General features: G+C 43.8%; 1 long non-coding RNA gene across 5 annotated transcripts in view; it reads right to left on the reverse strand.

The window, feature by feature from the left end:
- Window positions 1-21,534, reverse strand: part of LOC132593246 (uncharacterized) — a 37,580-nt gene extending 16,046 nt beyond the window's left edge. For 3 of the 5 annotated variants that reach the window (XR_009558609.1, XR_009558611.1, XR_009558608.1), the window contains exons 1-3: window positions 20,982-21,534; window positions 20,834-20,898; window positions 19,886-20,092 (exon numbers count right to left, since the gene is read on the reverse strand). This is a non-coding gene — a long non-coding RNA (uncharacterized LOC132593246). Of the gene's footprint in view, window positions 1-12,802; window positions 20,178-20,833; window positions 20,899-20,981 lie in introns of those variants that run through there. The other 2 variants (XR_009558607.1, XR_009558610.1) reach the window with 2 other exon arrangements.
- Window positions 21,535-22,332: the final 798 nt, after the last annotated feature.

Genomic DNA, 22,332 nt, shown 5'->3' on the forward strand with positions numbered 1-22,332 from the left:
GTACCATGTATCAGTTTTACACAAGTGTGAATTAAGCCCAATTTTATTACTATGTGGATGCATTTCATCTCTACCTTTCTGTAGCTAATGAACATTGGAAATAGCTTTGTGTCAAGTAAGGCGATTAGTCCATTTAGTTCATTAGTCCATTTAGTTCAGTCCATTGAGTACAACAGGAGGGGGGTGAACTTTTCGGTTACTGTTGGGGGCCACATTCCCTCAGGGTCTGCAAGACAGCTGTGGATAAGTATGGTGGAGAAATTTGACTCAGTTCCAATTTAAAGGCAAACTTACCTAACTGGCACATTCTGAAGCAATGTTTTAACTGGTTACATTTTAAACACATCCTTTTAAATGTGCGCTTCTCTGAATCTTTTAGTGCAGGTCTCCAGCCACGGAATATGTACAAAAATGCATCTGCAAGGGTACAGTGTGCAAAAACATGCATTAATTTTTTTGGGGGGGGGGGGCTTTGCAGAAAAGGTATACATTATGAAAAATTGTATCAAACCTGTGTGTTTTAGCAGAATTGCACATTAAAATGCTAGTGGGACTAATATGCAACTGAGCTCAAGACTAGAAAAATAAGAAAGCTGAGAGAAACTGAAACTGACACATTCACCCATCCCTAACTGTGGGTGAAGCTGAAGTCATGGCAATAATAATAATAATAATAATAATAATAATAATAATAATAATAATAGTAATAGTAATAGTAATAGTAATAATAATAATGGAAGGGGCCTCTTTCCTCTGCCATCCCTTCTCTCTCCTCCTTTTCCTTCTTGCTCAACAAGAAGGAAAGTGCCGGGAAAGGGAGATTGCTCCCAAAAGAGGTCTGAACTGAGCTCTTACAGAAGGCATTGGAAATTAGTCTGAGGTTCCCATGTGGCTGCGGTTTTGCCCATCTCTGAACTACCCTGACTGGCAGCAGTTTTCCAGGATTCCAGACAGGGCTGTTTTCCAGCATTGTCCAGAGGTCCCAGAGATTGAACCTGGGACTTTTTGCATACAAAGCATGTTCTTTACCACTGAGTTACACCCTTTCCCACTTCAGACAGACCATGAAAGACAAGCCTCATGAAAGACTCGTGAAATTAGCCAATAATGAAATAATCAATAAATAATGGTTGAGTCTTCAAGAATGACAATTCTAGCAATGCACACTAAGACAGTGTTGAAAAGCAAAAAAAGGGGGAGGGGACAAAAAATGGAGATGGTTGATTTACTCAGGAATCAGAAAACGAACATTGCCCCCTGGTAAATATTGACATATAAGTGGAAACTTATGATTTTTAGCCACCAAAACAATAGCATTATGAATACACATAGATCTGCAGCAGAGGACATGCTATGATAGAGGGGATAATGACTCACTAGTAACAGACATGTTTTGCATGTGGAAGGTCTCAGCATCAGTCCTGGGTGCCTCCAGTTAACAGGAGCAGGTAGGATAGCCTGGAAAAGACTCCTGCTGATGAACCACTGCCAGATTAGATTGGACTAGATGTACAAATAGTCGGAGCCATTATAGTATAAGGCCATTTCCTATGTCCCTACTCAACTGTTTTTCATGCTCTGGATACCTATCCCTTTGTTCACTGCAGATTGCTCTTCCTTCTGTTTCATCATACTCATGAAAAGCAGAAGGCTGGGATCTGGGCAGCAATGGGAGACTGGCACATCCAGGAGAGATTGTCTTCTGTCACGGTGCTCTAGCGAAGTACTGTGCTTCATTGCTTTGTGTCCTCTGCATAAATGCAATTTCCCCAAATGTCAGAAGGAAAGCATTACAGATAACACACTGTGTGTGTCTTTGACCCAGTAAGTGCTGAAATCACAGATCTCATTATTCTGACATGATAGGATTTTTTCCCCCACCTCCCTGCTGCAGTCCTGCTGCTCTTGTTTTCCAGACTGTAGCGGTAATTGCCTAAGGTGCAAAGCCTCCACTAGCAAATAATTCTCACATACTTCCCAAAATCTAACAAAATGCCAGCTATGTGTGCGTAGAAGAAAATGTGTTTCAGATCACATGAGTAAGCATTTCAAATTTGGGTCAGAACAAAATTAACCTTTCAAGGAGGTTCAGGTCAGGCACAAGGAAGTGTTACATTGTCAGTGATTCATAGGTTCTGTCTTTCCCTACCATGTCTGATGAATGGCAAACTCCTGTGGCTGTCTACCAAGCAGATAATAGAGATTCTCATCCAAGAGACATGGGGGACCTGGCCATAAGTGCAGATGAGTCAAACATTTTCTAACAATTGAGCTCCTACATCTTCCAGTGGAACTCCGATATCTTTGCCGTTGGCAACTCCCAGGGATTGTCTACCAACCAAATAATAAGATTTCCCATCCAAGCATTCACCCATATTGAACCCAAGTCTTGGCCATTTGGGCTCAAATAATTATCTTCCAGTTGACTTCCAGCATTTTCATTGGCTGACAGTCACCAAAACCAAACCAAACACAGTGCCTATATGATCACAAAGTGCCTATGGTGGGGGTAGCCAATGTGGTGCCCTGCAGGTGTTGTGGACTACAACTCCCACCAGCCCCAGTAAGTAAGCATGGCCAGTGGTCAGGGATGATAGGGGCTGTAGTCCAGAACTTCTGGGGCATGCAACATTGACTACTCCCTCATCTATACTGTGTGCTGAGACCCACTGTACTTTCCATACAGAAGCTTGTGATCCATAGCGGTATCTCCCAATAATTTGCACCTACATTGCAAAGCTTACAAAAAGCAATCTGCTCATTCTGCAAGAACGTGCCCATCTAGAGGAATTGCAAGAACAGATTTTTCAGTGTTGGTTTATCTCAGTTTTTCAGTTTTCCTTCCTTAAGTTCAGTTCTACACATCTCCACATCAGCCTGTGAATGAAAATACATCAGCATTTTAATGCAAATTGGTCCAAAATTTAATGCAATTTTGTTTAATGTACACATTTCTGCAAAGCAATTTCCCCTAATATAACATATTTCTGTATGCTGTTTTCACTAATACAGTGGTACCTCGGGTTACAGATGCTTCAGGTTACAAACTCCACTAACCCAGAAATAGTACCTCAGGTTAAGAACTTTGCCTCAGGATGAGAACAGAAATCGCTGGCCAAATTGGTATCTCAGGTTAAGAACAGTTTCAGGTTAAGAACGGACCTCCAGAACAAATTAAGTTCTTAACCACTGTATATGCATTTTTGCACACTTTGCCCTAGCATATGCATCTTTGTACATATTACTTGGCTGGAGAACTGCATTGCAAAATTCAGAGAAGTGTGAATTTTGGATGATAGCCATGTTTCAGTTTGTGTTGTTTCAGAAAGTGCAAATTAGGTAGATTCGTCTTTAATTGTGAACTTAATAGAATTTGTTCCCCATCCCTATGTCATAGTTTCCAATATGTACACACTGGATTTCTGAAAGAATATTCTCATTTTTTCAGCCTTGGATTCTTTTTCTTTCTGTGCTTCTTAGAAAGCTGCCTTTCTCTTTGCTAAATTCAGGCTTATAAACATGATTGTCCCTTCATCTCCTATAACCAGAATTATCCCTGAAGGATCAGCTAGCATTGAAGGAGAGCAAACCAAGTTCTCTGTCCAGCATCCCACTTTCCTTCCACAAACCCAAGGAGGATCCATTGCATTTACTAAGATTCCAATGCTTGGTTGTTTTAATGTTTACACCTGTTTGTTTATTACATTTCTTTAATTATGTGATTTTAGTTAATGCACATTTTTAATCAACTTTATGGATCAGCTTTATTAGCAATAACCCCAAAATGCTTTTAATTGCTGCATCATTTGTTCAGCTACACTGTAACATAGCAATTTAGCAGACAGCATTAAATGGGGTGTACGCATGTGAGACTGATGCAAATTTGATGGAAATGAATGAAAGATAAGGCGCTGGCAAGACCTCCCAAATGCAAACATGGAGGCTGCTCTGGGGCCAGATGCCATGTTGCTGGTATTGATCCTCGATGGCATGGGTAGTAATGGCAGGATCACTGCCAAAGGCCATACAAAGCTACTGCATCTGAGTTACAGCCAGAAAACCAGACAACGGGGGTGAATCAGACAGACTCTCAGTTAAGATCTGCCAGGGCTAGAACCAATAAACTACAGAGCAAAAAACCAAAAACCTGTTGGGGTTAATCAAAGCCCTTTGTGGTTAATCCTCAAGGATAAAGTATTCCTTGGACAATAAAGTGTTCCTGGTCTCCAAACTGCCTCTGTCTATTGACACTGGCCAATCATTTCTTTCTCGAGGAAGAACTTGAAAAATATTCCTGTGCTGGTTGAGTTAGTCTGATCCATGATTCTCACTCCTGTGCCATAGCCTATGATTCCTGGTTTCTGGTTCCTAGGCAGCATCTCTGAACTCTGAGTCCAGGCTCCCAGCTCCCATTCATCACCCTGTGACTTCTGGCTCCTGCTTCCCATCCGACAGCTTCACTATGGCTTCACTACGACAGGAGGGATCGCTTTATGCTATGGCCTAATAATAACCAAATGTATCTTGCCAAGGTGAAATGGTTCACCAGAATAGACCGATGTTAACCCTGAGTAAAATATATAACTAACAAGAGCTGTGAGGACCACTATGTAGAATGGAGGAATGGCCTAATGCTGCAGAAAGAAACCCTCTAGTATGTGTTCATAGTGCTTGCCAGAAGATAACAGGGAACCTCATGAACAGCAATCTTGCATTTGTTTTAACCAAAGGAACTGTAAGCTGCAGGAAACTGAATGTGCATAGCATCCTAAACCAAACAGAAATAACAAAAAAATGGCAATATTTTGAAAACAAGAACAGGTCATCAGAAACTTTAAATTCAGAGATGAGTAGGATTTCAGAAGCATTCGTTCGAATCATCTTCAATGCAACGTGAATCAGTTTGCTTGCCTTCCATTTGGTAGTGCAGCTTCTCTTTTGCTGAGGATATTATTTTCGAAGTTTGGCATGCACATTGCAGCACAGTGCACAAATAAAAGATTATACTGACAAAGCCATTCTAAGTACAAATTTACATGTGGCCGTCGTGAAGTCATGAGCTTAAGAAAACCTCTACAATAATACCGAAGAAGCAGCAGGAAGGAAGTAAAGCTTGAGAGAAAAAGCAATCTGCAGGTACTCAAGAAGGAACCAGTGAGGGGATCTGTTGGTGTGAGCCGCCCTGAGCCCGGTTTTTGACTGGGGAGGGCGGGGTATAAATAAAAATTTATTATTATTATTATTATTACATTCTGTCTATTACCTCTCACTGGTTCAGGTAGCTGACTGGTGGTGGCATCTCAGGGGCTTGCCACAGATTTGCTAGTCACCGTTGTAGTTGGACTGAGGTAGTAACTGGGGCTGGGGTGAGAAAGAAAGTTCCCTTCCCTCGCAGCATTTGTTTCAAAGTTTCCATTGACATGCTATGAAAGTATTTCCTGGGCATTTTTAAAAATGTTTTAGCAACCAAACTACTCTTCCAAAACCCCTTTTTTCCCCTCCATAAATTAGAGATGGTGAACCTGTTTTTTTTTCCAGTCTGAGGACCACATTCCCTCATGAGCATCCTTCCAGCAGCCACATGCTAGTGACTGACAGAAGGATACAGTCCGGTGACACAAAAGCCAGTGGTTTCTGCACAAACACATCTCTCCATCCTCCAGGCATTGCTACAAGTTTAAGGACATGTTCCAACTAGGCAAAAGCATTCAAGCATGGAGTAGTCCCAGTTTGAGGAAGGGAGAGGGTGTGCGGAAGGAGTCTCGAGGACCTGATACAGAGGCCCGGAGGGCAACATTTGGTTTTTCTGGGGTGAGGTTCCCAACTGTGCCTTAAACTAGTAACTGTCTGAAATAAATGAGTTTTCAAAGGGTACATGATTTGAGCAATTGAACTAGTTTTCTCTTCAAGATCGATCTGGCCTGCTTACAGCAGAAACTGGATTTGGACATACTGATTGGCTAGTGCCTGTAATGTCATGAGTCCGTTTGTCCCCTCCACCTTCCTGAAGCAGTGTTACAAATTCTTATCATTATGCCTTCTCTTTTCTAAAAAAAAATAAAGCAATGGGTGAACATTAAAGTAAATAATAATGAGTCTGTATATTTAAAGAAAGAAAGAAAGTCTAACAGTTTGCTGGAGGAATGGGTAGAGGGGACAGCAGGGATGAGTGAATCAGTGTCACCAATAAGTGTATCTGTCAAATGCATCGTGAAGGTGACAGGAATCTGGTCTCACTGGGAGATTAAAAATGACCGTGAGTACCATTTTAAAGTGTGTGTGTGTGTGTGCATCCTGAGCCAATGTAACAAGGCAAATCACTTCCCCACCCCATACCTAAATGAGGAATTTGATTGTGGCATCCTTCTAATAATACCTTTATGGGGATATGATGGTCCTGTAATATGGCTGAAATATCCCGTTGCTGCCTTTGGGCCCAGATTAATTTTTAATCAGGATGAGATTTCCTAATCTCTCCAAATGGTGCTAGAAATCCTGGACCAAATTATCTATCACTTACAATGTCATTGCTGCAATATATAAAAACAGATCGATGTAACCAGCACTGAGTTCGGAAGATTTGTTAGCAGATTAACAAAGAATATGTCTCACTATGTCCTGGAAAGCTCAAGGTGGGAAGTGAAAAGCAATTCACTTGATACAATTCTTAAGTGTTGCTACAACACAAGCAGCTTTACATTGCAGCCCAGTTTTTGAGGTAGTGAGACTTGGGGGCGGGAAAGGGGCTCTGGGAGACATCCAATGACTACTCAGAGTAGAGCCAATGAAATGAATAAAGTTAGACATGCTAATTAATTTCAGTGGGCTTACTCAATATGACTAGTGTTGAATACAACCCACGACGTTCACCCAGATTTAGTTCCCTTTGGAATGAGGTCACTGGTGGCTTATTGCCATTTTATACTACTTGGTAAAGGTCCAGTCGTGACTGACTCTGGGGTTGCGCGCTCATCTCACATTATTGGCCGAGGGAGCCGGCGTATAGCTTCCAGGTCATGTGGCCAGCATGACAAAGCCGCTTCTGGCAAACCAGAGCAGCACATGGAAACGCCGTTTACCTTCCCGCTGTAGCGGTTCCTATTTATCTACTTGCATTTTCACGTGCTTTCGAACTGCTAAGTTGGCAGGAGCTGGGACCAAGCAACGGGAGCTCACCCCGTCACAGGGATTCGAACCGCCGACCTTCTGATCAGCAAGCCCTAGGCTCAGTGGTTTAACCACAGCGCCACCTGGGTCCCTGCTACTTGGTATATTAGTCAAAGATTCCATGGCTGATTGTAGATGGAGGCACAGTTTAAGTATCCTAGCAGAAAGACAGAATCTACTGCCCCTATCTCTCATTTCCAGAGATGCCACCAGCTGCCCAAAAATTCTGTTAGATTTTTGGAACCCCAAACTCAGTTCTTGATCTGTCTGACTCAGACTGCTGTGGCTTCTCACAGCTTGATGAAGCCATCCCCAACCAAAGAAGTGAGTGAGGAGGAAGCCCCCATTTCATGCATATATTCATGAAAATAACATATAAGAATGCATTGCATTAGGGGAAATTGCTTTGTAAAATGTGTATATTAGGAGAAATTTTCATGCAGACATTTTTATTCAAAAAAGAGAGAGGAAAAGGTTCCAACTGGTATAGGAATATGGGGAACTTAAGATTGGAAAAATGAGAAATTGAGAGAAACAGAAACTGACAGATGTACCCATCCCTAGCCTGGCCTGGCTATAGCCCATGCACAGTGAATCTAAAACATCTGCCGGGGTGAATGATGATGTTATGAACTGATCCCTTTGGTGAAGCAATGGTGCTAGCCCTTTATGGTCATGGGATATGGCCTGACCCTGCAAAATGTTCGAAGGACTCAGATATGAGCATAAGGAGTCAGCATCTTTGCCACAGAAGCTCGCTCTGACAGCTCTGAGTGCTCAGCACAATTTTCATTTTATGGGGAAGGATCAGGGAGGACGGGAGCCCTGGCTTAGACAGCAAAGCCCCAATATCAGAATGAAAACATATCACAGATGACTTTTGCCCAGAAATAGAAAAGGGTGACATTTTCCATTATTGCTCCGTGTGACAGTACAAATATTACCCTCTTGCTAAGCAGGGCTCTAGGTAAATCACACACCTGTCTTTTGATTTCTCCTGTAATAAATAGATGCTGTGGCAAAGGAGAAGGGGAGAGATGTATCTCCTGTTGACAGAAACCCAGAGTGTCACTGTGCTGGATGGAAGGAGCCACTCCCTACATTTTATTCCCAAACTTTGCTAGGAAATATTTTGTAGGTTTGATCAGAACAAATGAGAGATCTCTCCTTTACAAAGCCCCCAAAACATTGCAGAAGGAACTCGGTAGTATGGTGACCCTCTCCATCCCTCCCCTATAATAAGCACATGGGGTAGCCCTACTGATTTAGTTTCATTTGAATAAGAAAAATTGGGAAATCAAGGTTGTATCCAATGCTAGTCCTACTCAGAGTAGTTCTGCTGAAGTCAATGGACATGACTAACTTAGGTTCATTAATTTAATTGAGTCTACTTGGAGTCAAACTTAGTTGGCTACCAACCCTAAAGATTCCATGCCTGTGCAAACATCCCTGTAAGTTCCATTGCACAATTAATGCATCTATGCAATTAATTATTTGCAGTTAATTTGCAAATATGCAAGCAGAGTTTACAAAGAGGTAAATGTAGCAAGCACTCCTGCAAGGTGACAGACCTCCTACTCCTTATCAGACTCTAGGAAAAGGCCACTGAACCTCCAAGTTGTCTTTAGCCAACAAATATTGCTCTTTCTCTCTTGCATGCTCTCCCTTCCAAATGGTCCATTCCTCTCAGCCCTGAGCAGGCCAACTTCCTCCTTAGCACTGCCAGTGCCTGTGCATGTTCCCTTTCTCTCTGCATCCAGTCTGCACTGTCTTCCAACCAAGGTGCCCAGGACGTTTTGCTCCTTTCCTTATTCCTTTCACTCAGTGGTGGCTGGTGCCGATTGGGGCAGATCGGGTAGAAAGCAGGGGAGGCCAAGGCTAGGTGGAGCCAGATCCACTGATTGGCAGAGCCCACTAAATTTAGTATTGTCCCCCAGTTTCTTCCCGGAAGAGTTATTCAAAGGCAACACTGATATTTAGGAGGAGGAAGCTGACAGCCAGGGACACACAGGTGGGCTGGCTGAGGGATGACAGAGGTTGGTGGCACAGTGCCCCATTCATCTGAATGGATCGTCCGTCATGGCTTACGTGCTCAGAGACAGCAGCTGAACAGGTTGTTAAATCAAGAAAAATGCAGTGGGTCTAGGATTTCACAAGGGTAGATAGTGGGGCCCCTTCTAAGACATGGGCCAGGGCAGGTGCCTTACAATGTCAACCCTGATACCAGCCTTGGTGTTTGTTAGTCTTTTGCACAATGGATCCCTGTGTTGCTCTTACAGATTAGGCCTGTTTGAGAAGTGCCAGAAGTATCTCACAGGTGGCCCTGTGCAGCTGGCTTGTACTCCTGGCCCTCAGATTCTGGGTGGCAAAATCTGCCGTCTAAGACTCTTTCCATATGCAATAACCACTCATTATTTTTTAATGTTGTTGTAACTTTATAGCTTAATCGGTATTTGCAATTTGTTAGTAGTCCGGGCTGCAATAAAATAGTTTTCCAGGTACTGAAACATCATATCAAGGTTTGTAAAGCCATGGTTCTTAGTTTATCACTCCCATAAAAAGCCCTGGCAGCTCGACAGATATAATAACATTTTTTTTTATCAAGTGTCTAATTTGAGAGGAAATTAAGATGTACATTACATGCAGATTGAGGAAGCTGGAAGGGCCATTGCCACCCTTGGAGCTGTGCCCTGGCAGCCTTGCCCTCTCTCCAGCACAAAAGACTGCTTGAGTTTCCCTCCAGTGATGTTTCAGCATTTACTCAACCGTTGTCTCAGGTGGCGCGTCTGTGTGTTTTTTAAAGGGCACTGCACACTTAATAAAAATATATATTTATGTGTGCCCTGCACTGATGTCACAGCAGTGGAACCATACGCTTGCTTTAGTGCAGCTCCAAAGAGCAACAATTCATGCTCATGCCTGGGAAAAGCCCATTTGAAGTGCATCACACATGCTTAAGGACACCATAACAGCAAGCATGCCCAGGATGCTCCATATCTAAGCTTTTCAGAAAGGCCATTTAGGCAATGCATCTGCATTAGGAAGGTGGGAAACTGAAATATACTGAGTCAGACCATTGGTCCATCTAGTGTAGGACTGCCTGCACTGACTTGCAGTGGCTCTCCAGGGTTTCAGACAAGGGTCTCTCCCAACGTTGCTTGGAGATGCAGGCAATTGTACCTGGGGCCTTCCACATGCAAAGCAGATGCTGTTCCCTTCTCCCTATTGCACTGTGTGATTGTGAGTTGAGAATGGACAGGGAGAAGCAGGATCTTGACTGCAGTCCTTACTCCAAATTTCTGACTGTGCAAAACTGTGCAAAACAGATCTGTTTAGGCTGAAGCCATGCTGATAGGATTATATCACCATACCAAACAACAAAAACAACAGTCCCTTACCACCAGCAGCTGAATTAGGAAATTAATTTTGGCTTGTAAATTGGTAGGAAAAGCCTGTTCTGGTCTTCTATGTGCAATACCTAGGAATCATAAAACAACACTGCCAATATTTAGTAGGAGAGATTTAACTGCACACAGTAAATTTAGATTTGCACAATTAAAATGAATTAAAGTGTTATGCCTCTCTGGTGCAAAAAACAACAACAAAAAACTCTGATGATAAGGAAAGTGGAGGGGAATCCACTAGAAAGGGTGGGAGAACGATTGATTGAAGGGAAGACATATAAATCTCCCTGCAAAGAAATCAAAATAAATGATCAGTAAAGGAATGGACATCATATAATCCCTGCATAAGTTTCATGCAAAGCAAACCTGGAAGAATGCTTAACCAAGAGTGGCCATTGTGTAAACCTCTGTGCGAGGTTTGTTAAAGCGAATCGGGATAAATGTCGAAAGCAGAAGCGTCATCTGGAGGTGTTCAGATATGAAAACCAGCAGCTCAAGCAAAGAAAGAAAAGCCCTCATAGGAAAATGTAGCCTATGGAAATGCCTTGCCAAACAAAGTCTGAACCTGACACAGGAAAATTGTAATGCCAAGACCAGTCAAGCTTCTCTAGGTAGGGTGTTCCAAGGTAGGGCACCACCACAGAAAAAGCCATGCAAGCATAGCACTCTTCAGGAAGGACTCTGCTGAATTATTTTATGTGTGGGCAGGACAATATAGCAGGAGGTGTTCCATCAGGTATCTTGGTCCCCAGACATCCAATACCTTGGACTGGTACAGTAAGTGAAAAGGTGATCCAAGGTTGTCCTTTATTGAGTCTGAATTCATGTCTCTTCTATAACAGGTGTGGGGAACCTCAGGCCCCTACAGACCCATCAATCTGGCCCTTGAACCTCTCCCCAGGCCCTCACTGGCTTTTGCATCAGTACTGGGTTTGTGTTTTGATTTTTTAAATCACTTTAGTGTTTGCCACCCTGGGCTCCATTGGGACAAAGGATGGGATGCAAATTTAATAAATAACAACAATGTTTGTGTTGAAATTCATAGCCTACACATTTTTGATTCTCACAGATAAGCTACTATCAATCACTGAGGAACTTCAATGGGTTTCCTTGCTTTATAGTTGGAACATCAAAACTTCCCCTGAAGGCTTTGTGTAGCACTTGTACTTTCTCCCAGTTAGTGGTGCAAGCAAGGTCCCTGCAAAGGCACAAGCAAATTTGCTTTGGGGCCTTGAAGCTGAAGGCAGGAGCCAACCAGGAACAATATATCGTATTTGTTTAAACTTTCATGCCCACGAACATCTGTGATGCAGGAGACAGGTTTATGGAGAGCAAAATAAAATGTTGACAAATGGCTTGGTAATCAACTGGAACATGCAATAAATCATTGGAATGCCAATAACACTTTCCGGAGGAGCCTTGAAAGGTCATTATGATGTCACCATATATCTTGCAGTGCCAAACAAAGCAAACAGAACATGTTGGGAACAGGATTACAGGGAAGCATCTGTCACTCCTAATTAAGAATTAACAGTGGGTCATATATAATAAAAAAAGAAAGTAATCCCCTCTCGCCCCCTTGTCTTCAATCTTATCCCTCCTAGCACCATCCTGAGGATACATCTTAGGAAATCAATATAAAATATTTCAAATTCAATAACAAAAGTTGGGAAGGCCTATAGCTCAGTTGTGGAGTACCTATTTTGCATGCAGACTGTCTCAAGCTCAGTCCCAGGCATCTGTAGGTAGAGGTGGAAGAGAGCCCTGAAACCCCAGAGAGCTGCTGTCAGTCAGTTGCAGACTAGGGTTTTCACCTGTCCCATATAATACAGGATTGCGCCCGTATTCCAACGTAAAATGCAACTTTCTGTATGGATACAATTTTGTCCTGTACTGTATTTCAGATCTCTCTCTCTCTCTCTCTCTCTCTCTCTCTCTCTCTCTCTCTCTCTCTCTCTCTCTCTCTCTCTCTCTCTCTCTCTCTCGGTTAGGGATCCTCTTCAAATGCATGTGTTTGGAAGGGTGTGTGTATTTAAGCTCTGGGTAGCCATGTGCAGACAGATTCTCTCTCTCTCTCTCTCTCTCTCTCTCTCTCTCTCTCTCTCTCTCTCTCTCTCTCTCTCTCTCTCGTGTGTGATGTGTGTGTGTGTGTGTGTGTGTGTGTGTGAGAGAGAGAGAGAGAGAGAGAGAGAGAGAGAGAGAGAGAGATTCCAGAGGGGACCTCCTGTTAGGTTGCAATAGATTGTACTGGGTTCCTTTGAAGTCACTTCAGCACCAGATGAAAAAAGAAATTGTCCACCAACCGCCCTGCCCTGCCCTATATTTTGCAACAAAGGTAGCAACCCTATTACATGATGATGTCATAGACTCTGTCCAGATAGAGGACAACATTGTCTCCCCAACTTTAACATCCATGAATTTTGGTTGCAACTGTGGGTCCAGCTTTAAGATTTGAGGTCTTTTAAACTGAGAATTGTGTCAGAATATTTAGAAGGGGGAAACTCCATTCATCTGGGAGGATCAAGTCAGTTTGTATTGTAGTTTGGCGCAGAGGTCCAGTTCCTACTACCTGTATCTGAAAAGATGTAGGTCAGAGGCAGGGAACATGTGGGCCACCAGATGTTTTTGGACTGCAACTCCCATCATCCTTGACCATTAACTATGTAGAGTGGGACTGATGGAAGTTGGAGTCCAACAAATGGGTGATTTCAGATTCTCCATCCTTGATGCAGCACAGCACTCTTCAACCTTGAGACCCCAAATGTTGTTGGACTACAACTCCCATCACCCCGACAGTTGACCATGCTGCCTGGGGCTGATGGGAATTGGAGTCAAATAACACCTGAGGACGCAATCTAATGTAGATGCTTGCCTCTCTGCAGCTCCACATCCCACACTCTGCTAATTGCTTGTCAGATCAGCAAAAGTTTTCCCTGCTTGCAATCTGCACTCCAGGCCCTTTCACTTTCACCCCAGTCCTAATTTAAACATCACTATGAACATGCTCATATTACATGAAGGGCAATGTCTGAGCTAGCCCCATTTTATGTATATTCTTCACAGGGAATGTCTGAATAGTCCAGTTATTTTTTATTAGTGGCAGTAGCTGTTGTTATTGATTCCCACTGGGTATTGCTTTGCTATTCTTCCTCCCTGCCATCTTTTCTTCTTCTTTTTGCTGACAGCAACAAGAGTGTCCTGGTTCAGTGTTTCAAGATTTGTTGCAAACTCTAAGGTGTGGGTTTATAGCTGTGGTTGTCCCATTTATGGTACAATTCTTCTTATGAGCTCTAATAAACTTTGTAGCTCCAGGGTGCTCTTAAATCCAGATATGAAAGATAGAAAGGAATCATTACTTAGTCCATGTGTATATAGGAGACCTCACCATTGAAGGCCGAGGATAATGCTGTTCTTGCAGGTGCGGCAAAGGCTGTAACTTCCCAAGGATAGAAAGAGCAGCCAAAGATAAAAGCCGATTCCGTTCTGCTAGGGATGGGGGATAAATTCAGTTCACTTCACATTTCAAGGCAGATCTGCCTAATTCACATCTTCTGAAATAATACATGAACCAAAACACAGCCATTCCTTGAAATTCACATGTCTCCGAAGTTTGCAACACAATTTTCCAGTCAAGTAATGTGTACATGAACACAGGGCCATGTAGGGAGGGGGCAGCTGGGTACATTTGCCCTGACCCTTGGAGGGCTAAGCCAGTCCAGGAGGCCTGCCACGGGCCGGCTACATTTTTGTTTGAGTTTATAACTTTATTCTAACAAGACTCTCACCCCGGCCTCAGACAAGCTCTGCACAGGCATGAAAAAATGCATATACTAGCCTAAAGTGTGCGTTAAAATGCATATATTAGTGAAAATAGCATACAAGGGGGTGGTGCATATTAAGCTAAATTGCATAGAATCAGGTGTATATTGGAAAAAATGCATTAAGAAGTTGATGAATTTTCATCAGGAACTTAAAAATAATAATCACAAACTGATGATTGGAAAATTGAATTAAACCATTCTGAGAATTGCAGCTCTGTGGGAGGAATAAGGGTCTCCTAGCCATTCACAGCACCCAAAACAAGCTACAGTTCCCAGGATTCTTGGTGGAAAGCCATGACTGTCTATAATGATATGATACAGTTTTAAATGCAGGGTCAGCCCAAGACAATTTGTTGCTTGAGGCGAACCCAAAAGTGGCTCCCCTGGGAATTGTAGTTTGTTAAGGGTGATGGGTTAGAACGTGGATGGAAAATATCAGGCTCACGGAGGCTGGATCTGTCACCCCTCCCGGCTTTCCTGAGTTTGCTGCCCTGAGACAACTGCCTCACCTTGCCTCATGGGTGAGCTGGCTCTATTTAAATGTATCGTGAAGCTGGGGGCCTGACTCTCTGTACGTGAATGCATAACTGCTGCTAACATAGACTGCCAATACCGAATGGAAGCACTTGTCATCTGAAAGAGCATTAGGATTATGACGTACCCAGGCAATGTAAATTATATGTGCATTGACCCCATAAAGGCCATTCTCCTCCTCTCTGCCTGTAGGCTTAGTGAGAAAACCTTGATCCAACCGTTTGCTTATATCCCTGCCAAGTAATTGTATATTTTTATTTATTTCATTGCTTTAATAAGATTTATATACCACTTAATAAAAATAATAATAAAAATCTCTAAGCAGTTTACATAAAATGGTATAAACTATTCATTTAAAAAACAGCAATAAAAACAGAGTTTAAAACACTTTGATTTTTCAGCCGTATATTATTTTATGTTTACATTTTTTTAGTGTATCATTATTATATATTGCTTCTATGCATTAATATATTTCACTGTATATTCAGAGTTCTTTTCATTTATTTATTTGTTTATTTATTCATTTTTCCTTCTCAGTTCATTAACTCTTAATCAACATTCAAGAACCTTCCAGTAGAATATCAATGTGCTGGAGAAGAAAAGAATCGTGAGGAAAGGAAGACTGGAAGAACTTAAGTTTGTATACTTGAGCTTTCATATTTGACTATTTACCAATAAATTAAAGGCAGGGGTAGAAGGATGATCCGATCAGTTCCTTGTTTTCTGCTTTTATTTGTAAGCAGCAAACCATTGTGCCATAGTTGCTGGATGGTTATCCCTTAATTCCAGCTTCAGAAATAAATTTCCAACTCTGGCTATAAAGTCAGCAACAGCCCTTTCAGAATAGGAATGACTTGGACACTGTAGCCCATGTTCTGACAACCTGCAGAAATGTGCAACAGGTTGGTCGTGATCTACTGGTCATTGCTGGGTGCCTCTGGTCGATCCTGGTCGATCTGTGAGTAGATCAATGTCTTGTGAGTTGGACGTGCCTGGACTATTGCAATACAATTGATGCCACTTTTGAAGATGGTTCGTAGACTACAAGAAGTGCAGATTGCCACTCCCCAGATGTTGGGTGAGATGTCTGGCTGGGAGAAGCATGCAGTGGCGGAGCTTCATGCTCTGGCACTGGGAGGCGGAGAGCAGGCGAGGTGGGGCTGGTGCATGTCCCGGGAGCGTGGCGCGCTGCCCGCAGGGGCGTGACATGTGTCCTGGGGGTGTGACACGCCGCCTGCAGAGCTGTGGTGCCCAGCGTGGGCGGGGGGCAGCCACAATGGCACCCCACCGGGACCATGCTGCCGGGGGGTGGTGCGCTCCCCCTGCACCCCTCTTCCTCCGCCAGTGGAAGCATCAAGCCTGTCCTGAAGCAGCTGCACTGGTTGCCTGTTCCAAGCCCAATTCAAGGGGCTCATCTGTGTGTTTAAAACCCTGCATTTTAACTAACTTTTGATTTGATAGGTCTATCTGATTTCTACAGTATTGTGTTCGCTGTGATTCCTGCATTGCAGGGGTTGGACTAGATGATTCTATAAGTTACTGTACACCACTGAGAGACACTTTCAATTAAGTGGTATTTATAGTGTTGAAATAAATATTAAATAAATACATGACTTGGGCGCAGAATACCACCTGGCAGGAGGCTGGTCAATCCAGTGCGCCCCCCCCCCATAAAATGGCATAAGTGGGGGCTTGGATTGCGGCCTCAGTATGGTGTTTTTTTTTTTGTCCATATAACTTCCACACTTTTGAATCAATTCCACCCCAATTCTGCACTGAACTGTGGTTTTTTAAAAAAAAGAAGGAAAATTTGCAGAAACATACACACTCAAATACATATTCCTAAATATCTGTATCCCAAATAAACTTCTCTCAAAATACACACATTTCTGAAAGCACACTGAGACCTCTTTAGCTGAAAACAACACTGGAACATCTGTGAAATTCAGAAGTCATTTGATACATAAGTTCCAATCAGCTCATCTGTCTGGAGGTACAGACCGTGACAGTTCATACTGGAATTCATGAGGAGCAAATTCCTCAAACAGCCAAATGCTTTCAAATGCAGCCCTCCAGGCCCCTCTGCCTGGCCACTGGGAGTCTCTCTTGGACACCCCACTTCCCTCTAGTCACACCGTACTGGCCATCCTCAAATGTTTCTGTGTGGCTGGAAAGTGTCCTTGAAATGTGAGGATTCATTTGGCTTGTTTAGGTGGGATACAGAGGGAGGTGTGTCCATATGGAAACCTCAGACGTTTAGCATGGGCGGGGTGCAGCTTCCTGTACAAAGGTATGAGCACCATTGCTCCACCTACTTTTGAATCTGGCCCCACCCACTACTGGTCTACATTCCCCAAAAGGCTGCCCATTTTTCTTGGGCAGAAAAATGTTTCTGACACATCGGGCTGTACAGAAAACACAAGTAGGAAAGAGCAGCCGTCGGAGGCAAAAACATTACACCAGCACAATGAAGCCACTAATTTTAAATGCACCGTGTGCACAGCGAACATACACAAAGCAATGCAGGGAAGAAGATCAATTGTTTGTGCATGGAGGTATGCATAAGAAGGCAGCGGACAATGACTATTCCCTCCCTCCCCCTCCTTACTCACTGTGAACACTCCTTTCCCCTCCTTTTGGCTGCTGGCTCCCCAAGTGCGTTTGCTATAGAGCCGCGGAAATTGGGTAATGAAAACCGAGTCATACATTTCTGCTTTATGTTCCCAAAGAAGTAAGTGTGACTGTCAGGTTTACAAAAGATTGTTTATGTTCAGTGGCATGAAATGGGAGCGAGTGTGCGGAGCAGAGAGAGGAAAAAGACTGCCCTGCCTGGGCTGACAGCGCTGCATTCATCCTCCACGCTACGGCAGACAAAGCGCTGGTGCTGGCTGACAGGGACCATAAATCACCGCCAAGAGATGCTGTACCTACAGCTTATACCATTCTGGATGACAAACACACAATAATCCACACAGCGCAGCACTTTTGGTTCTCGTTGCTTCTTCTCCGCTCCTCCCCTTAAAGCCCGGACTCATCTCAAGGGGTGTGAGCAAAGGACCCCGGGGCCTTCTCTGCAACTTGGAGGACCGGGCGGAAGATCGGGCCCCAGGCTCATTGAATCATGCGAGGACCCAGCCTGAGTCACATCTTTGGTGTGGGAAAGGGACTGGGAGGCAAGATGCTCTCATTGTCTCTATGTTCTCAAATCTGCCCATGTGCCATAAATCATCGCTCCTCTTTTGTCCCAGTTTTTGCTTTGCCTTTTGCTCACAAATTGCTACTTGGGATTGCTAGATTTACTAATCGGCAGGATTCGTCACCTCCCTGCTTCCTGGCACAGGGGTGGGGAACTGGCTCCGGATCTCCCCAACCCACCTTCATGGACCACGTTTGACAGGCGACAATCACAATGACATCAGGTGACCCGATATTTACCTGCCCTGTTCTTGACATCATATGAACACCAGGTGCAGGGCAGGTGGGTGTGGTTTGGCTAAAATGACCCAAAGGGCCAAGCAGACAACCCGGGAGGTCTAAGGAGGCCTGCAGGCTGGAGGTTCCCCTCCCCTCCTTTAGCAGTTGAAACCTGGGGGAGTAGAATATATCTACACCCTCCATTTAAGGCAGCCTTAGATCACCATTACCTGTCATGATTTTCTTCAAAGGATCCTTGGAACCTTAAGGCCCAAACACCCTTAACAAACTACAGTTCTCAGGATTCTGAGCATAAAAGTGTTTTTAAACAATATTTATTTAATAAACGAAACCATCTTTTAGCTCCACAAGTGGGGGGGGACACCTGTAGCCTGCCTGCATATTTTTCCTCTGGGAGGCTAATAGCTTTGGGAAGGGAAATTCAGATGAATAAAGTTCCATATTGCATTGCACATGTCAGCCCTAGCAATGCTTTCCATCCAAAATCAAAGCCCCATCCCACCAATGATTTTAATCTTTCTTTAAAAAAAAAAGTCAGGAGATCTGATCTTCTTATCGCCCACCTTCTTCTTAAAGCTCACACTACCTTTTCATATTCTCTGTCATTGTCCCACACCAAAGAATAGCTAATTGAAAAGCACCATGTACCTTGAACACCTTAGGCCAAAAGGACCCTAAAATGTCCATACCCTTAAAGGTACAAACATGACATTGAAGTGATAGGGACTTCTTGCTAAAAGACATGGGGCTGGGGAGAGACATTGACCATTTCCAGGGATGTTAACTCCCCTCCTTTCTTCTGCTTCTCTCACTAGCAAAAAAGGCTGACGGGTAAATACCAAAGCAGAAATAAAACAAGCCAGGACCATTCACAAAGCGCAGTTGTGCTGACAATGTTCCACAGACGACATTAAGATGAAGGTGCTATAAGCCATCGTCTTAAAGTGCATCAGAAAATACACCCTGATGCGTCTGGAATACCTGCTTCTCCTTTAACCTAAACTTCTGATGAACCAACGGGCTTCGGAGAGCATTTATATGCAAAGGCATATAATATGTCCCCTGTATCTAATTATCTGTCAACCTGAGGCAGTTTGTTTTCTAAATCGGCCTCTCGGCTGTGACTTTATGAGGTCATAAAGAAAACAGTGCCACTCTCACTGCTGAAATGCCAGCGGAGGCTGGATCAACAAATTACAGTCCTTAATGGCGTCTCTTCCTGGCAAGTGCATATCCTGGGTTACCCATCCCTGTGAGCAGTGAGCGACTATCAAAATGCTACAAGGTACATTTGGTATCCAGTGGGGATGTTCCTGAAATTAATCCACATCATCCTAATTTCTGTCTGGGTTTTATGCTTCTAGTTTATCTGGACTTCTTTTCAAAATGGACCCAATACATTGTGAATCCTCCACTGTTTTATGTTTTTCAGAGCACTGCATGAACTCTCTGTACAAAAATCAGAAATATAAAACAGAACAAATGAGATGGAGGGTTCCTATGGTTCACCACAGCTTTCAGTACCTCTGGGCCAAGGATAAGGATATTGTGGCTCTCCAGATGTTTGTTAGATGTCAGCTTCTTTTGGTCCCTCCAAGCCAATGGTGAGGAATTATGGGAGTTGTGGTTCAGTGACCTCTGGTGGGCCTCCTCTGATGTAGAAGATTGTCCATCCATCAAGGATGAGGTCCATGCTGACTGGGGCAATTGATGGCAGAATGCAGTTCGTGGCTGAATGGAATCGAGCCCAATTATCAATAAAACAGCAGTTTATGACAGTAATCCAGAACCAAAAAGTATATCAGAGACAAATTACCTGGGAAAATAAAAACTTTATCAAGCACAGGTATGGGGATCCTTTGACCATCCAGATGCTGCTGAACTACAACTCCCATTATCCCTGCACATTGACAACTGATAAGAGTTGCCAAAAGTTCCCTACCTGATCTAGCATCTAAAGAACATCGGGAAAGGCAACAGGTGAGCCTCCTTGGGAGAGAAAAATCCACAAATGGGATGCCACTTGGCATGATGGACAAATCTGGAGGAGAGCATCTGAAGATGACCTCAGTTGATGGGCAGGTTGATATGGGAGAAAACTCAGATGTCCATGACGCAAGCTATGTAGGGCTTTCAAAGTGCTTTAACTGGTCCTCACAAATGGACCAGAAGCCAGAGGAGCTATTTAAGCACTGGTGTTACCAAAGTACACTCCTCCAAACCTATCTCTTGAGCATGGTTGGGCAAAGTTTCAAATCATGCCCAGTCTAGTTCAGCTGTGCCACTGCTGTAAAACAGGGATGGGGAATCTTGTCTCGCCCCAAAGGCATTAATTCCTCATCATAGGCAATCTTCTGCAGGGGAGCATATCAGTTGGGGGGGGGGGATCAGAGGCAAAAAATGGGTGTGGCAAAAGGAAGGCATGGATGTGACCAGTGCTATTTTTCTAGGAAAAAAGTTGCCAGAACTCACCATGAACCTTGTTCTCTTATAATGGCAATGGTGCCCACCTAAGAAGTGCTGGAACTGAGTTCTGGCTGCAAAAAAACAAACAAACCTGGATGTGATTCTCAGCAGGTGACATTCCAGAAATACAAAACCCAGAGGTTTACACACTTACCCACACATCCCTCCAGAGACATCATCACAGTTCAGCCTTCAGTGGAGGGTGGTCTGTTTGGGCGAATGAGCCACTGCCGCACCAATCTCAGTCTGTCTTCTTTCTTTCAACCAGTCGGTATGCAGCCTGTCATTGGCTGTGGCTCCTGCATTCCACCCTAGCAGTCCAAATGGGCACCAGTGTTCAAGGGCACATTCCATCCAAGGCCAAGCACTCAAGGAAGGTCCAGAGGAGAACCAATGAAGGGTGTAGCCTGGGGAGAAACTTGAGTGCTGAATAAAGAGGCCTGGAAGGCTGCATACAGCTTCCCATCCCTGCTGTAAAGGAAGCAGCTGTGCAGGCATCAGAAGCCCACCCAGAGGCAAGACTCATTTCTGCCTTGCAAACACCGAAAGGCACAGTCTCCTATTAGTCTGCCCCTGATCTCAGATGGATTAATTAGGAAGTTTATCAGAAGCCAACAATGAACTCCACTCCCTCCACCGTGGGAGTGGAAACAGTGCCAATGAAATCTAAGCTGGGGAATTCCTCTTCTGCCCACACTGGTCTTGTGATTAATGATAGAAAATAACTAAAACAGAGAAAAAGAAGAAAGGGAGGGTCAACAGCTGAGTGCAAGGCGAGTCTCTAGACAGGGAGTAATTAAGATACTTGGATAAATATGATTAATAAGCTGAAACTGGCAGGGTGTGCAGTAAACAAGGGCTAGCCAGATGGTACCCTTTCCCCATCTGACAACTGGAGGAGCTTTGTGAAAAAATATGGGAGGAGAACACCAGATCCTCGACACGTGGCTCTTTTGATTCAGTGTGGGAAGGAAGGAGGCAACAGGGAAAGGCTTGGGCATGTGCAGTAAATTGGCTGAGAGAGAGAAAAGGAGTCAACAGCTGCTGGGTATCATGGCAGCAAAGTCTTCTTGAGCCAGTGGGGTGAAGGCCTCACTATACCCCATGCAGAAATCCATGTGGCAGATCTGAAAGTTCAAACTTTCCAAGAGCACATTAGAGCAGCATGAAGCATGCTGGGGAGGAGGGGGGGCTCACCTTGGCAGAGATTTATAAGTTGTTTGAGATATTCCTTGTTAAAGAAATGAGATACATCTGCAGATGTTCCTTCAGAAGAGAAAAGTCCCAGCTGGGTCTCCCTTGTTTATTGGGGCCCAGTGGCCAGCAGTGATGCTACAATTCATCAAAAGGCTTTGGCCCTGTTCATCTGCATTGTCATGAATATTGGGCGAGGGGATAAGAACTGTGAACGCAGTGCTGGGATATGCTTCATCTGCTGAATGTTTCACAGATGTGGGGTGGGGGTGGGGAATGATGGCAACCTTCCATCAAGCAAACGGTTCAGT

Source organism: Zootoca vivipara, chromosome 15, assembly GCF_963506605.1.
Source record: "Zootoca vivipara chromosome 15, rZooViv1.1, whole genome shotgun sequence".
NCBI classification, from domain to species: domain Eukaryota; kingdom Metazoa; phylum Chordata; class Lepidosauria; order Squamata; family Lacertidae; genus Zootoca; species Zootoca vivipara.